The 15,383-nt window shown below is 33.3% G+C and overlaps 1 pseudogene across 1 annotated transcript in view; it reads right to left on the reverse strand.

Annotated features, from left to right (window-relative positions):
- Positions 1-1,648: 1,648 nt before the first annotated feature.
- LOC306670882 (heterogeneous nuclear ribonucleoprotein K-like) overlaps positions 1,649-15,383 on the reverse strand; it is a 378,869-nt pseudogene continuing 365,134 nt past the window's right edge. Inside the window, exon 2 of the transcript XR_013766771.1 lies at positions 1,649-1,660. The product of XR_013766771.1 is annotated as a heterogeneous nuclear ribonucleoprotein K-like (transcript). The remainder of the gene's footprint in view (positions 1,661-15,383) is intronic.

Raw genomic sequence — 15,383 nt, forward strand, 5'->3', positions numbered from 1 at the left:
CTCAAAAAAATTGCTTACTTCTTAAGTTCAGCAAAGTCTTTTCACTTCTCCAAGATCTTAAGACATATGACACTGACCTACTTTTCAACCTCAGAATAACACCTGCAATTAAGATGTTTCTCTGCATCATTTACATAGGTACTTTATGTAGATGAGCTTTCAGAATGTTAACTAGATATTTTACTCCTGCAGCACCTGTACTATAATTTTACCTTTGTGTCAGAAACTTGAAGCACCTACACTTTAGTGGAATAATAGCATTAGAAAGAAATCATCAAATCATAATAACCCAGAAAAATCTGTAAGATCATGTCATTGGAAAAATTTGACCCACTAGAGAGGAATTATTACATCATAATTAAGTCAAATTAAAGGGAAAGAAATAATGAAAAATGAGTTTGATTCCTCTACTGCCCTGAATGATCAACATCTATTAAGTAGCCAGAAAATGTCCTTCACTTTAAGGTCCCCATTTTCCTGGAGGCAATAAACTATATGACAGAAGCAGAGACGATTCCTGAGACTCCAGAACACCAAGTCTTTGTGGTCTTTTCACATTTTGTCCTTTTTAAAACATTAACTCTGCATTTATGTCGATTTCCTTGAGAGTTTAGTGAGGTTATTTTTTAAAACCCTTTAATATTTAATATGGGACTAAAATCATAAAATATATTTCCTTGGGAGGTCACTTTACTGATAGCAAGGGAGACCATATCTATTAAGAATCTCTCATTCCAATGATGTCATTAGGGAACAAAAAAAAGTTCACTATTTATATGGAAGAAATATCACAAGAAAATAAAAATAAATACTTTATCAATAAAAATATTCCTTTGTCAGTTTCTTTAGTAATTTGATATTTGATATACTTCGACTGGCAGCAGTAATATATATCAAGGATTTTTAACATTTAATTAAAATACAACTCTCCCACCCAGGCCCTTCCTATTAAAAGCAGTAAATCTAAAAGGAAATATAGATTCTTCTATCCCCTAAAATAATTTTTAAAAAGTCATACTTATTTGAACTAGGCTTTAAAATATCAGAAAAAAATATCTAAGTAAATTCCCATTTTTCAAGACAAAAAGAGAGCTTTTACAATTAAATGTGTTATAATTAGAGTAAGAAGAAAAACATTCTATAATTCCAACCATAGGATTCATACAATATATATAAAACTTGTAAGAATCTTAAAGTAGATTAGAGTACTATTGGAATTATTATTGGAAATGCTACGTTTGTAGTTCATCTTAAAAAAATAAAAAATCTGTTTGTTCTGGATATCAGAGCACAGCTAGTTTTAGGTGTTTGTATTTGTCTTCTTCGGAGTATTTTTTTTTCTATTTTTCCAGAAACACACACACCTACAAACAGACAGTTAAAGTAAATAAAAGTTAACAAAGCTTTAATGACTTCTAATGTAATCAATTCCTCTCATGGAAAATAAGACTTAGAAAATAAAACTCAGGAAAACATTATTTTGAATACTTCACTTTTTCCAACAAAAGAAGAAACACTTCTAATGACTGAAATTATCATTTCAAGTAAATGTTACAACAAAACATACCTTATGTGCACCAATAGGGTAGGTCTTATAATCTCAAAAAACACATAAATCCACCAGTCATGTTAACAATAACTCATGCATCTCTATTTTACTCTAACCAAATGATGTGGATCTACATGGTAGAAGATACACAATAAAACCCAGAATTCCTCCAGGGATTAATTAAAACTAACTGCCTGCACATAAAAACTGGATTCTAGGAAATAAAGTTGCTGAGTAGAAGGCAATAGGAAATCCCTTTTATTACGTGCAGAGAAAGTAAAATGATGGACAGCACAGACCTCCCGGGTGCACACGAAGAGAACTGGACAGAAAGGGAGGGAGTTGGTGAGGCCTGGGTGCTAGTTTCACATTTCCCAAAGAAATATGAGCCTCTGTGAGATTCTCCAAAACCTCTGTTTAGCTGTATTTCTGAATTACAACATACAACTTAAACAAGTCTCTTATTCTTAGGGCAACATACTTCTGGAAATTAAAGCTAATTCATTGATTGTTGAACTCAGTTCGAGGCCAACTTAAATTCATATCTTGAGTTTTAGCTGCCAAATCAACATTCTGATTCCTCTCAGCTTGACTAAAATTTAGACAAGTTTTTCTCCTGAAGATAGACCCTATCTTCTCATCAATGAAAACATTTACCTCTGAAAATTTGCAAATATATTTCTCTACCCCTTTGAAGTATAGTTTCTCTTGCTGGTTTTACAACTCAGGCATGTCTTTCTTGAGGATCTGGAAGTCGTCCTTTTGAAATAAAATCATCAAGAAAGATAGGAGCTCATATCTCCCAGCCTCTGTGGAAAGTTAGGAACCTAACTTCCATTAATTCAATTAGCAAACAATTGATGGTCTAATCATGCTGAACACTTTCACTTTAAAGTCCTCCAGCACTTTTCCGCTAGCTCACCCTAACGCTTAGAAATTTCCTGGGCTTGAAACTTTCCTGTTTCTTGTTTGAGTAGTGTTCAGTGCAATCTTATTCCCCCATTGCCATAGTCTTGAATAAATTCGTCCTTGATTATTTAACTCCATAGAGTACATCTATTCTTTGATAAATGAAGGATGTCAAGCAAACGCAAGAAATTATCTGGACTGAGGGGTGAGCAAAAGAAGGTGGTGGTAGTTTGTCTTCATTTGAAAATAAGAGTGATTTGGTCTGGCTGTCAGATGACACAAAAGGAAAGTGAGCAGTCATTAAAGGTAAGACATCAAGTGCAACAGAGTATCTTATCTGCCACTTTCTTGCCCTGGGGTAAGAATCAATATCCATCCACACTTTTAATAAGATGTGCCATACAGAGGTCACAATAAATATCTCTGAAATGCACAGTGAGTGAATGAAGGAATCGAGAAAGTATATATATAATGCCCCTCGACCCCCCAAGCCAGAATTCAGCGGGCAATATTTTTCTGTGCATCTTCTTTTTTCTATGTGTTTACTCTATCGTTTTTCTTCTTGGACTCCAAAACAAAGATGATTCTCTTGAATATTCTCTTAGCTGCCACAAATAATTGGAGTGAGAGTCCAATGGAGCCAAAAGCAATGGCAATTTTGGATGCAGGTTGTGGTAAGTATATCCATTTAGAAAAATATCTAAAATTTGTATCTATACAAAGCTTTTCCTATTTTTCACAGTAAGTACATCCTTAAGGAAGGGTTTTTAAAAGTTATTTAACTCATGAGATGAATAAGAGTTGAAATTTAAAATATAGATATGTAATGAGGTGATGGGATACATTATACTAAAAGAAGTAAATCAGAAGACAAATGTTTATGTCTAATATATTAGGCACTGGAATGCAAACAAGGGAATTGAATATCATTTTCTTCACAATGAAATTGACTAATCTATTTTGCTGGAGTGAATTCTCATGTGCTTGTAAATCCTACTTGTAAAGAATGACCTGCCATTAGACTATTCTCTGTAAGGACTTCCAATGACTTGTAATGAATGTGTGTATTTCCTATATTAAAGATAATTCACACTTGATGTCTAGAAAATAAAATATTAAGAAAACCAATGTTGTACATATATCTGAATCCCAGATATATTCTAGAAAGGAGATCTGAGCTGAGCCGTGACCTGGACACCACACTTTAGTACATGCACAACAAATTTTTTTTAAATTTCAGCTTAAGTGCCTACCACAATATTAATAATGTATGAACTGTGTTTTAACTTTATATTTTATATACATATATATGTATGTATATGTATATACACATACACAAAGAAGTCAACCAAATACCCATACATAAATATATTCTGAAAATGGAAGTAAATGTGATACTATACTAAATATCCATTTATAAAAAAAAAATGAGTTTGTGTATGGTGAGGGGTAGTTTTCATTCCATAATGAAGCTGATAAAAGGAGAATTAGTCTACTCTGTTTTCCAAATACCTACATACCATTTTAAATCCAATTTTCAATGAGACTGAGATATTATGCAATACTAGATATAACTATTTAGTGATTTGGGAAGAGTTAGATTACAGTTTATGAAGTAGATGTGGAAGGACTCAGAACTATAAAACAAAGATAAGAAAGTATTTGGTTTGAGTGATACTTTAAGAAGATTGCCTTTTGGTGGGCAGAGGGCAGTTATCAGGGATTGAACTCAGGAACACTCAACCACTGAACCACATCCCCAGCCCTATTTTGTATTTTATTTAGAGACAGGGTCTCACTGAGTTGCTTAGCACCTCGCTAAGTTGCTGAAGCTGGCTTTGAACTCCCGATCCACCTGCCTCACCCTCCTCAGCCACTGAGTAGGCTAAAGCTTTGATAAAATCATATAAAATATTTATCTAATTGTTGTCATGAAGCTCAGATCTAGAAAAAATATTTGCAGTTGCATACTGCAGGAACGTCTTTGCATTTGGAAATCAGTATCTAGCTATTTAATTTCCCAGTTTTATGTAACTCTTGTTACTTCAAAAATTATTATGCTTTATCATGTCTTTTATATTCTATGTGGCTCCTGCTAATACATTTTACAAATATTCTTTTTTCAATTTATTCTAATTAATTATACATGACAATAGAATGCATTTTGACACATTGTAAAAATGAAGCACAACTTCTCATTCCTCTGGGTGTACATGGTACAGAGTCACACCAGTAGTGTAGTCACACATGTTTATAGGGTAATAATGTCTGTTGCCATCTTTCCAACCCCACACCCCATCCCTTTCCCTCACTCCCTGTGCCCAGTCCAAAGTTCCTTCATTCTTCCCTACCTCTTCCCCCATTATAGATCAGAATCTATTTATCAGAGAAAACATTCAGTCTTTGGTTTTTTGGGTTTGACTTATTTCGCATAGCTTCATCTCCAGCTTCATCCATTTACATGCAGATGCCATAATTTCATTATTCTTTAAGGCTGAGTAATATTTCATTGTATATATATACCACATTTTTTTTTTTTTTTTTATCCATCCAGAGTTTAGCTATTGTGTGGAGCTGCTATAAACATTGATGTGGCTGCATCACTATAGTAGGCTGATTTTAAGTTCTTTGAGTAGAAACGGAGAAGTGGGATAGTTGGGTCAAATGTTGATTCCCATTCCAAGTTTTCTGAGGAATCACCACACTGCTTTTCAGAATGCTTGAACCAATTTGCAGTCCCACCAGCAATGTATGAGTGTGCCGTTTTCCCCACATCTTCCCTAACACTTATTGTTGCTTGTATTCTTGATAATTGCCATTCTGACTAAAGAGAGATGAAATCCTAGAGTAGTTTTGATTTGCATTTCTCTAATTGCTACAATGAACATTTTTTCAAAAATATTCTTTCTGGATAGTTTTTGTGCTACATAAAATAGGTCAGTAAGGCAGCAACAAGTAGATGAAGATAAAATGCCTAGAAATTTTCAGAACCAATTCAAGAAACATAAATCTTCAGATTCAGGCGCCCAAATAAGTGGTACAGTGGGAAGAATTGACCATAAATCTCTCCTCCCAAACTGTAAAATGAAGAAAATAAAGAAGTCAAAGATCACTCCTAAATTTTATCCTTGGGTGACTGGGAACTAAATAAAGAATGGAGATTTGATGATAGGCACTAATTTAGTATGGAAAATGAATGTTTGCTTTAGTATCTGTTAAGTTCCTCATGAAGGAATGCAACCAAGAAGATGTGTTTTCTGGGCAACTGGTGAAGGAGCTGGAACTTGGTAAATGGACTTGAATTATGTTATTAGGTATATAAATATGTGATGATTTACTAAAATTTATTCAGAGGTTTTAAAAAACATTATTTCAAAAATAACATGAGGTATGATGTCATTCAAATATTTCATAAACATTTTTTATCTCCGTATGTATAATTTAATCATACAACAAAACTTCAAGTGAGATAATATTGCTATTAACAATATTTTAATTATGAAAACATTCTGCGGCATAGAAGTTAAGTAATTTGCCAAGGTCACATGGCTGCAGAGAGTGTGATACAATGTGAGTACTCGTAATGCAGAGTTTGACCGCTAGCCACAATGTAGTATTCATTGGAGGTGGTAAAGGTAAATAGATTTCAAATATCTTGATAAGAAAAGAAGTTGATTCTGCTAAAATGGAAGGACTGAATTATCCCTGTAAAGATTATGAAAAACATTCAATAAAGAAAATCTGTAAGAAAATTACTGAATAACATGATCATAAAAATGATCTTTTCTTTCAGTAAGAGAAAAACACATCAATTACTTAAAATGTGTCCTCATTAAAGAAAGCATATCTTAACCAATAAGATTATAAATATATTTACATATATGCTGTTTTATAAATCTTTTAGTTTTTATAACTACTAAATCTTTATGTTTTAAAAGACAAAAATAACGGTTTCAACTTTTGTACTGAGCTATATGCAAATTTTCTAATCACAGATTTAGAATTATTTTTATAGAGCTATACATCACCTGGAAAGTTTGAATACAATAATTTTCTCTTCATAAACAATGGTTATTATTATGAGACAACACAGTTGAAGTTGAGCCTTCATAGTTGCAGTGGGTGTTACAATGAGTTTCAATGGGTGTTCAATGAGAACAATGAGTTTCAATGGAGATGAACTTTACAATGCACTCCTACAATTCTGAAAGTTACTATGTGGCATACATACTATGCCACACTATTTAACTATGTGGTATATATAATTATGTAACATAATTATTTATGTTACAGAAGATTATTGAAAGAAGATGTTCTGCAGAAACAAATAAAAAGTCATATTAGAATTTCCCTTCCCTTTAAATTAGAGGAATGCTACCATACGTTAAATTCAATAGACTTCATCTTAAAACCTTCACGATTACATAGACATTAATATGAAAATAAATGTTAAACACACACACACACACAAGTGTGTGGTCAAAAGTTAAGCCATCATTTCATTCTTCTTTAAAGCTGTGTAATATTCCATTACACACACACACACACACACACACACACACACACACACATATATACACATACATACATACATACAAGTCAAATCCAAAAAACCAAAGGCCAATTTTTTTCTCTGATATGCAGATGCTAGTTCACAATAAAGGGTGGGGGCACTAGGGAAAAATAGAGTTACTTTATATTAGGTAGAGGGGAGTGAAGGGAGGGATAAGAAGTATGGGGATAAGAAGGATAATAGAGTAAAACACATTATTACCTCATATACATATATAACTGAACGACCCATGTGATCCTATAATGTGTACAATCAGAAAAATGAAAACTTATAGTCCATTTATGTATGATTTGTCAGAATGTATGAATGCATTCTACTGTCATGTATAACTAAATAGAACAAATAAAAAAATTTTTTAAGTTAAAACATCAGAATTTATTTTTTTTACTGTGGAGACAGGAATTATTTCAAATATTTATATTTTACAGAATACATACTATATTATCAAACTTTCAAAAAATCAGGGCAATTCGTGACATGTAATAAATTCCATCTAGGTTTATGTCAACAAGTAATGTATTTTTACATATTATACACTATTATTACATATTTTATTACAATCTATCTTTAATTAAATACAAATGAATACATAGTAAATATACTTTAAAAATAAAGATATCCATTTCTTAGATCAGCATGAATTTCTTTTAGCAATAGAACTTTGCAAAAACTCTGGATCAAAGATTAAATTTCATTAAAAAATTAAAAGTGAGTTTCTAAAATAAGTCAATTCCAAAAAACCAAAGGTCAGATGTTCACTCTGATATGTGGATGTTACCCCACAACAAAAGGAGGGGAGGAGAAGAAAAGAAGTTCATTCAATTAGACAAAGGGGAATGATGGGACGGGAGAGGGGTTGGGAACATGAAAGACAGTGGAATGAATCCGATGTGACTTTCCTATGTTCATGTATGAATACTACAGTGAATATCACCATCACATACATCCATAAGACTGGGATCCTAATTAGAATGAGATATATTTCAAGTTTGTATGAATATATCAAAATATATTTTACTTTCATATATAACTAAAAAGAATGAATTAAAATTTGAGTTTCTAAGCATTGTAACCTTCAACAGTTCAGTAATTGTTAGAATGAGAATATCAGGGCTACGGTGTAACTCAGTGGTAAACAACTTGCCTAGCATGCATGAGGCCCTGTATTTAATCCTCAACACAATCAAAAAATAAATAAAAGAAATATGTGTGGATATTTATTAACTTATTACTGCCTAGAGTAATATGTCCCTGTTTATTCTTTAATAGACCAGAATAGACTCTAAGTTTTGAAATACAAACCTTTATCAGATGATAGGCAACTTACTTTTACTGTATTTAATGTTCTCCTTGTTCCCAGGTAAGTTCTTACCTTTGCTTTTTAATATAGAGCAGATTTTTTAAAAAACTCTTTTGTTAAGCAACCAAAATTCCTTCTTTCTTAATGTCCCAGTGGAACTTCTGGATTTAAAACATGACATCAATATCATTTTCATCATAATTTGTACTCATGACAATTTCTCCTGTCAAAGAATAAAAGGATCAACCTCAATGATAGTGGTGAAGAAATGTTTAGGTTACTGCATATTTTGGGGTATCAAACAAGTCCACATCGTGGACTTGATTAATCTTTATTGAAAGCCTACTCAATCAGGTGAAAGATACTCTAACCAGGAAGATGAATCATATATAAACTGTAAATCTTTACCTACTTTGGGCAATTGTCGCTACATCCTTCCAATCCACTTCCTCTCAGCTCCCTACCAATCTGCACAACACAAAAATCTAATTCAGGACTGTACCATTTGTTACTTGTAATAACTTCCTTTATAAAATCATTTTTACTAATTATATTTATTAAGACTTATTATGGTTATTATTATTAAATATAAGATCTAAAGGAAAAAGGAAAAATCTTTTCATTTCTGAAAATAGAAGATATAACCAAAAATTTTATTAACCTTACAGACATTTTAAATATATGTAGAAAAAACTACATGTGTATATTCTCACCAGTTTCAATATTTTGTATATATGTGTGTGTCTAATTTTATTAGAATCCTTGGATAAAGCCTTAAAACCAGTGCCTCAGTTTTATATTTATCCAACATTTGCAAACTAATTTAAAATGTCAGAAGACGAAAACAAACTGATATGATCAATAATGATAAAAACATTAAAACTATAAAGTTTAAAACTGATTCACTACAAAAATTATAAGTGAATCATTTCTAAAGCTTTATTTGGCTTTTCCTTATGAGTTCCATAAGAATCAACTGTTCACATCATTCCATTTTAACATTTAGATACTCCTCAGTAACTTTACAAGTAATTTCAAAACATTTTTTACTTATTCTTGGAAGTTGCTATATATAAAAGTATTGAAAAAGTCTAGCAAATCAGAGTTTACACAAATTTGAATTTAACTATATATCTACACATCACTTTCATGTGCTCTACAAATTTTAGTCCCGGTCCAAATCGCATTGACCTCAGCAGTCCGATATACTTGCAATTTACTCACTTCTCTTTCAATTTTCTAGAAATAGTGGTCTATTCCTCCTATTTCCTTTTCTTCAGTTTACTTCTTTGAATTGCTTTGAAAAACAGTCAGAGATTCTGCAAGCTTATTTTTTAATGATGTTTTCGTCTGTTTCCATGTTCTTCATAATGCTCCATGAGCCTGGTCCCGCTAGGACCTCCATCAACTGTGTTTCTCAGTCGCTGTCCACCTATGCTCGGCAGGTTAGCCTCTAGCCTTGGTTTTTCTCCCTTCATGCACTTTTCCTTGTAGTGCCTTCAATCCCCGGGCTTCTGAACTCTCCATTTGGCACCTAGATCTCACATTTACCTTTTACTTTCTTTCACAGTTCCCATCTCCCGTTTCTAATCACTTGCTGAATATTTCCTCTTGTATCCCTTCCTATACTTAAAAAGAGTTTATATTAAATATTTAAATAGCATTCCCTTAGTCATGCTTCCTCCCTCCCTTTACAATTACTTTAATGCCTAAACAATAAAGTCAAAACTCTATCCTGTCATTCACAAGCACCCTTCCATTCTAAGCAACCACTAATCTCAGTTGTGCTTCTGTCTAACTTGGGCACTCTCTCTGGACCCAAGAAACCTTGTAATGGTTTGTTTTGTTTTGTTTTCTGTTATCTGTGTAGCATTTCAATTACTACTCATCCTTCTCTCCCAGTTCCTGATATATCTAAAGTCTGTGCATTCTCACAAAGTGATGCCTCTGTTATTCTACTACATTCTCTATTATTTCTTCAGTAGCACTGATCACAATCATTAATCACCAAATTTATATTTGTGTGTATTTATGAATAGATGCAATCTATGTATAGGAAGACCAGTAAAACATAGGGCTTCTACTTACATACACACTCATCTAAGTATCGCAGCTGCCAGAACCCGAATCCTGCCAATAACAAAGTGAGACTATAAAAAGACTTTGAGTTCTAGAAAAGAATTCAATCTTGTTGTCATCTGGAATTCAGATGTAGTGAAGATTTTTAAAATTTTTTAATTCATTCTACTTAGCTATATCTGATAGTAGAATGCATTTATGCACTTAATATATCATACATAAATGGGGTACAATTTCTCCTTTTTCTGATTGTATGTGTTGTAGAATTACCTCAGTCATGCAGTCATACATGTACATAAGGTAATAATGTTTGTTTCATTCTGCTCTCCTTCCTATCCCCGTGTCCCCTCCCTCCTATCACTCCCCTTCACCTATCTATTCTTCCCTAGTGCCCCTCACCCCCTTATTATGAATTAGCATCCGAATATCAGAGAAAACATTTGACCTTTGGTATTTTGGGATTGGTTTATTTGACTTAGCATGATATTCTTCAACTCCCTCCATTTACTGGCAAATGCCATAATTCATTCTTCTTTAAGGCTGAGTAATATTTTGTTGAGTATATGTACCACATTTTCTTCATCCATTCATCTGTTGAAGGGCACTATAATGAGATTTTGAGAAGACCTTCTAACCAGACTGGATTTGTGAGCCATGGAAATTTTGAGATTATAGATAGATACATATATACAAACATACATAGATTTCCACTAAATTTGTGGTCATTTGCTACTTGGCAAAAAAAGATAAGAAAAGAAGAAAAAAAAGAAACAACTAAAAAACTAACAAAGGACTAATACTTTGGTCCTGGACCAACTCTTCTAGAATAATTTTTTATTGAAATAGCCTTAGACTATTAGTATCTCCCTGAAAACTTGAGGACATGGTTGCTTACTAACCAAATTAAGAAAAAAATTTTACTTTAGAGCAAATGAAAAACAGATTTTCTTATTGCCCACTTCTTGCCCAGGATTCTTAAGCTTAGCTGTGTGTGACACAAACCCACTGCCTTGACAGCATCAGCTTGGTCTCCTCCCTGTCTCCTATGAAACTTGGAAGAAAAGAAGAAATACCCAAACATGAAATTCCTGCCTTTTTTCTGTGCCTTAGGTACATAGTCTCATCCTCTGCCATGGCTCATTTAACTGTGTTAGTCTGAGTTGTTAGCTTGCAAAGAGTATAAAATCTCAGACAGTATCTTACCCACCTTTGTATTCCTGTCATGGAATATAAGGCTTGCATATTGGTTGACACATTGTAGGTGTTCATTTGGAAATTTTGCAATGAATAAATTAACAAATAAATCCAGTAAAACTACCACAAACTAGAGAATGCTTTTCTGACAAAGATGCCTTTTGCAATCTGTGTAATTAAATTAAAACAAAATTTCCCATAATGTCTGTATTAAAATTTTTAGGTACATGAATTTTATATTTAACTTTTTATTCCTAAGTAGATCTTATGCCTCTCTCTTAAAAACATGGACTTTTTTCCATTTTTGTAGCTCTAATAGTATCCACAGAATTTAGTATTTAATATAAGTACCTAATAAATGTATCCACTGCTTTATTAAATTTGATTTTTAATGTAGTCACACAGTATTGCAGAAACTATAGACTCTTCCACACCATTTGCAACAGATATACTAACTACCTGAATTTGAACATAATGAAAAAAGAATAAAAGACAATCCTTAGCTATTTGATTGATGTTCAACCTTTTTTACATAAAGATTTGTCATGGTAAATAGATGATTTCTTTGGAAAATTCTGAATTATCAAAGTTGGTATCATTCACAATACTCTCAAGTTTACTTATAGCATAGAGGCCCTCAAAGATACATTCTCAAGAAGGCTATTTAACAATGTCATCATGGTGAAATAGACTTTATAGCATTGTTTTTCAGCCTTTGCATATCATTTAATAAGCATTGAATAAATGTGCATATTACTTATCATTCACATTCATGAGGCAGGTTAGGTAATATGCTGTGAGGATAATAAAAAATATATTGCCTATATCTCACATGTGTGGATACATAATGCTTATGAAAGAATTAGTACTCAAAAGTAGGTCTCTTAGTTCATAGCCCAGTGCATTTTTAAATATATGCCTGCTTTATAGGCCATGGGAGAGAGAGGAAGACGCATAAAAAGTTTAGTTCAGAAGTAAAGGAAATATATACTTTGGACCTCAAATAGAAAAGTTCCAAGTCTCTTTAGTTAGTACGAACAAATTCTCTTTAATTTTAGTGGTATTTTCCATGTTCATTTCAACAGCTCAGTTTAGTTTGAAATCCCATTATGTGGAACTGAGAAGGAAAATCTGTTTCAGTATGCATTTATGTCTAAGGAGAACTCTCATCAGTAAAAGATGTCTTAATTATGACAATTTAGTTAATCTGAGGGCTTCCACCACTTAAGTGCCTTTGTCATTTTATATGTGATGTTTAAAATTCAATATGACAGGTTCATTAACCCCTAAAATATTCTAGAAAAAAAAAAATGTTCTCCTCAATCCCTCTCTGGCAGACATGCATCTGAAAGATCCAATGATAAATTTCAGAAGGAATATAAATCCCCCCAATTTTATTGTATGTGCTTATTCTGTATCTCAGCATATTTTCTAAGGAATTATGCAGGACTGATTAGATTCTCATGGTTTAAAGGAATGAATTGAGATTAATCTTCTCAATGTAGATAACTAAACTTAAAAGCATCTTTAAATTTTAAGGAATATCTGTTTTTGTTATAAAACAGCATGTAACACATTACATCATTTCTTACACAGGAGAACTTTCTTACAAATAAAGTTTTTTTATCAAAAAAATGTGTTCATTCTCCAATTGTCCTATATGATTACACAGCAGACCTTATTAATGACAACTGTTCAATCTCAAAAATGTGCATTTCAAGCTTCTAATTCTTTGATGCTCTCATCTTATTTTCTTATGCTCCTACTCCAAGTACAACTGAGGTGCCCTCACTCTAAAAATTCTTCAATTTGTTTGGATTTTCAGTCCACATATTCACTCTCTCTCTCTCACACCTTACATTCTCATTCATCTAATTAATTTAGATTCCATGAGCCGTTGCTATAACCATTTCTGTGCAAATACCCACAACTCTGTTGTTTTTCTCTTAATTTGTATGCACTTGACCAAAGCCCATCCCTGGTAAAGACGTCTGTTGGATGGTGGGCTGGTTATGACATATCTCAGACCAACTGCTTGCTTGTGCAATAGATCCCATCACCCATCACCTGTCTCCTAATCTAAGAATTCGTTCCTGAATTACTTACCCTCTCTCCTGCATTATGATTTTTCATATTCACTAGTCAAAATCTATAATTATATAGTCATGCTTTAAAGTAACATTGAGAGGTTATTAGTGTTATGGTGAGATTGTAATAAATCACTGCCTCGATATTAATTCAGGCGATGGAACTATCTATATTCACCAGCCTGCAGTACCCCCCACCCCAACTGCAAGTCTACACTCCTTGACCCCTCCTAGTCGAAAACCATATTAATCATAAGTGGCTGTTGCTATGATTAAAAACTACAAATAACCATCATAAGATCTAAAATCATAAGCAGAAGGGAAAGTGGGTCAAAACAACCCTAGTTGAGTACAAGTTAAAGAACGTTTCCTAACATCTAGAGAAACATTTTTCATAGGGTACATTGTCCAAGAAAAGTGGGAACCAAAAAGAGAAAAATTTTACGTTGTGTAAGAAGAACAGAAACACTTGTGTTTCTAAGCAAGGTGTGCTAAGCAGGATCAGTATGTAGAGGTGGAGTTTTCTCATGGGAGAAACATTTCTTACATGACAAGGAGTCTCAGGGTAAAATGGAATCTGATTGGTCATTGCCCATATAGCCTGGCCCATAACATTAGTAGAGAGAGACAGAGGACAGAATGAAAGAAGGAAAAGAACAACTGTAAAAGATGTTTCAGTAGAGATATTTTAGTCGAATATCACAGAGTAAGAGCAGGGTAAGAAGGGAAACATAAAGGAGAAGTTGATTATAAAAGACAAAGCATCAACAGATGTCTGCACTCAATGGAGGCAGAAGTATTGTTGAATGCTGTAAAAGGGAAGGTGAACTGGAAGTGAGTGGTCAGAGTAGAAGAGACAAATTTGAGGTGTGATCTGGGATATAATTATTGTTAGTGGAAATATGTGGAGTTTGTCCATGAGAGTGTAAAAGAATGGAACGGAGGAGGAGCAACGGAGCTATCAGGGCCTTGGTAGAATAATTACACTTATAGAAGAAACTGAAAATTAGAGGAAGAGTGATGGATAGGCAAATGATTATCTAGATATGAAAGTCCTGCACAAATGTGGTGTGAGATTGGGAGACAACATGGATTATGTAGATGACATCAATAAGAGAGATTTAAACTGAGGCTCAGTCTAATAGCACACACTTTAGAGAAACGGGGCTTCCTTGAAAGAGAAAGGAGGAGTTGCTTGTAAAACAGCAGATAGAAACAAAAAGAGACACCCGTCACACCTAAAAGCTGAAGTCATATCTAAGAGAGAAAGGCGCCTCCACCTAAGAGACCAGAAGGGGAAGTGTCCCTCGTGAACAACTAAGTCTCCAGAAGAATGAGAAACGGGAAAGGCATTCCAAGCAAGTTGATGAAGACGCTGTTACTGGTCCTTCAGCAGCTCTCAAGATGCCCTGGGATAAAAAGCACAATGGCATTCTTGGGGCATCTGTTCAAACTGGGTATTCTCATGGGATATTAAAATTATTCCTCATTTTCATTCACCAGCCCCAGTAATACTCTCTAGTCTATTTAGTACATTCATAAACCGTTTTATAATTTTACCTGATTAAATATATTTGTCTGAGTCCTAGCCAAGAGAATGAGTCAGAACTTACTCATTTGAGTAATAACACCATTTAGACAAAAAAAAAAAAAAAAAAATAGGTGGACCTTAAATTCACTTGAATTTATCCT

Source organism: Sciurus vulgaris (assembly GCF_902686455.1).
Source record: "Sciurus vulgaris genome assembly, chromosome: 10".
In the NCBI taxonomy this organism is placed as follows: Eukaryota; Metazoa; Chordata; class Mammalia; order Rodentia; family Sciuridae; genus Sciurus; species Sciurus vulgaris.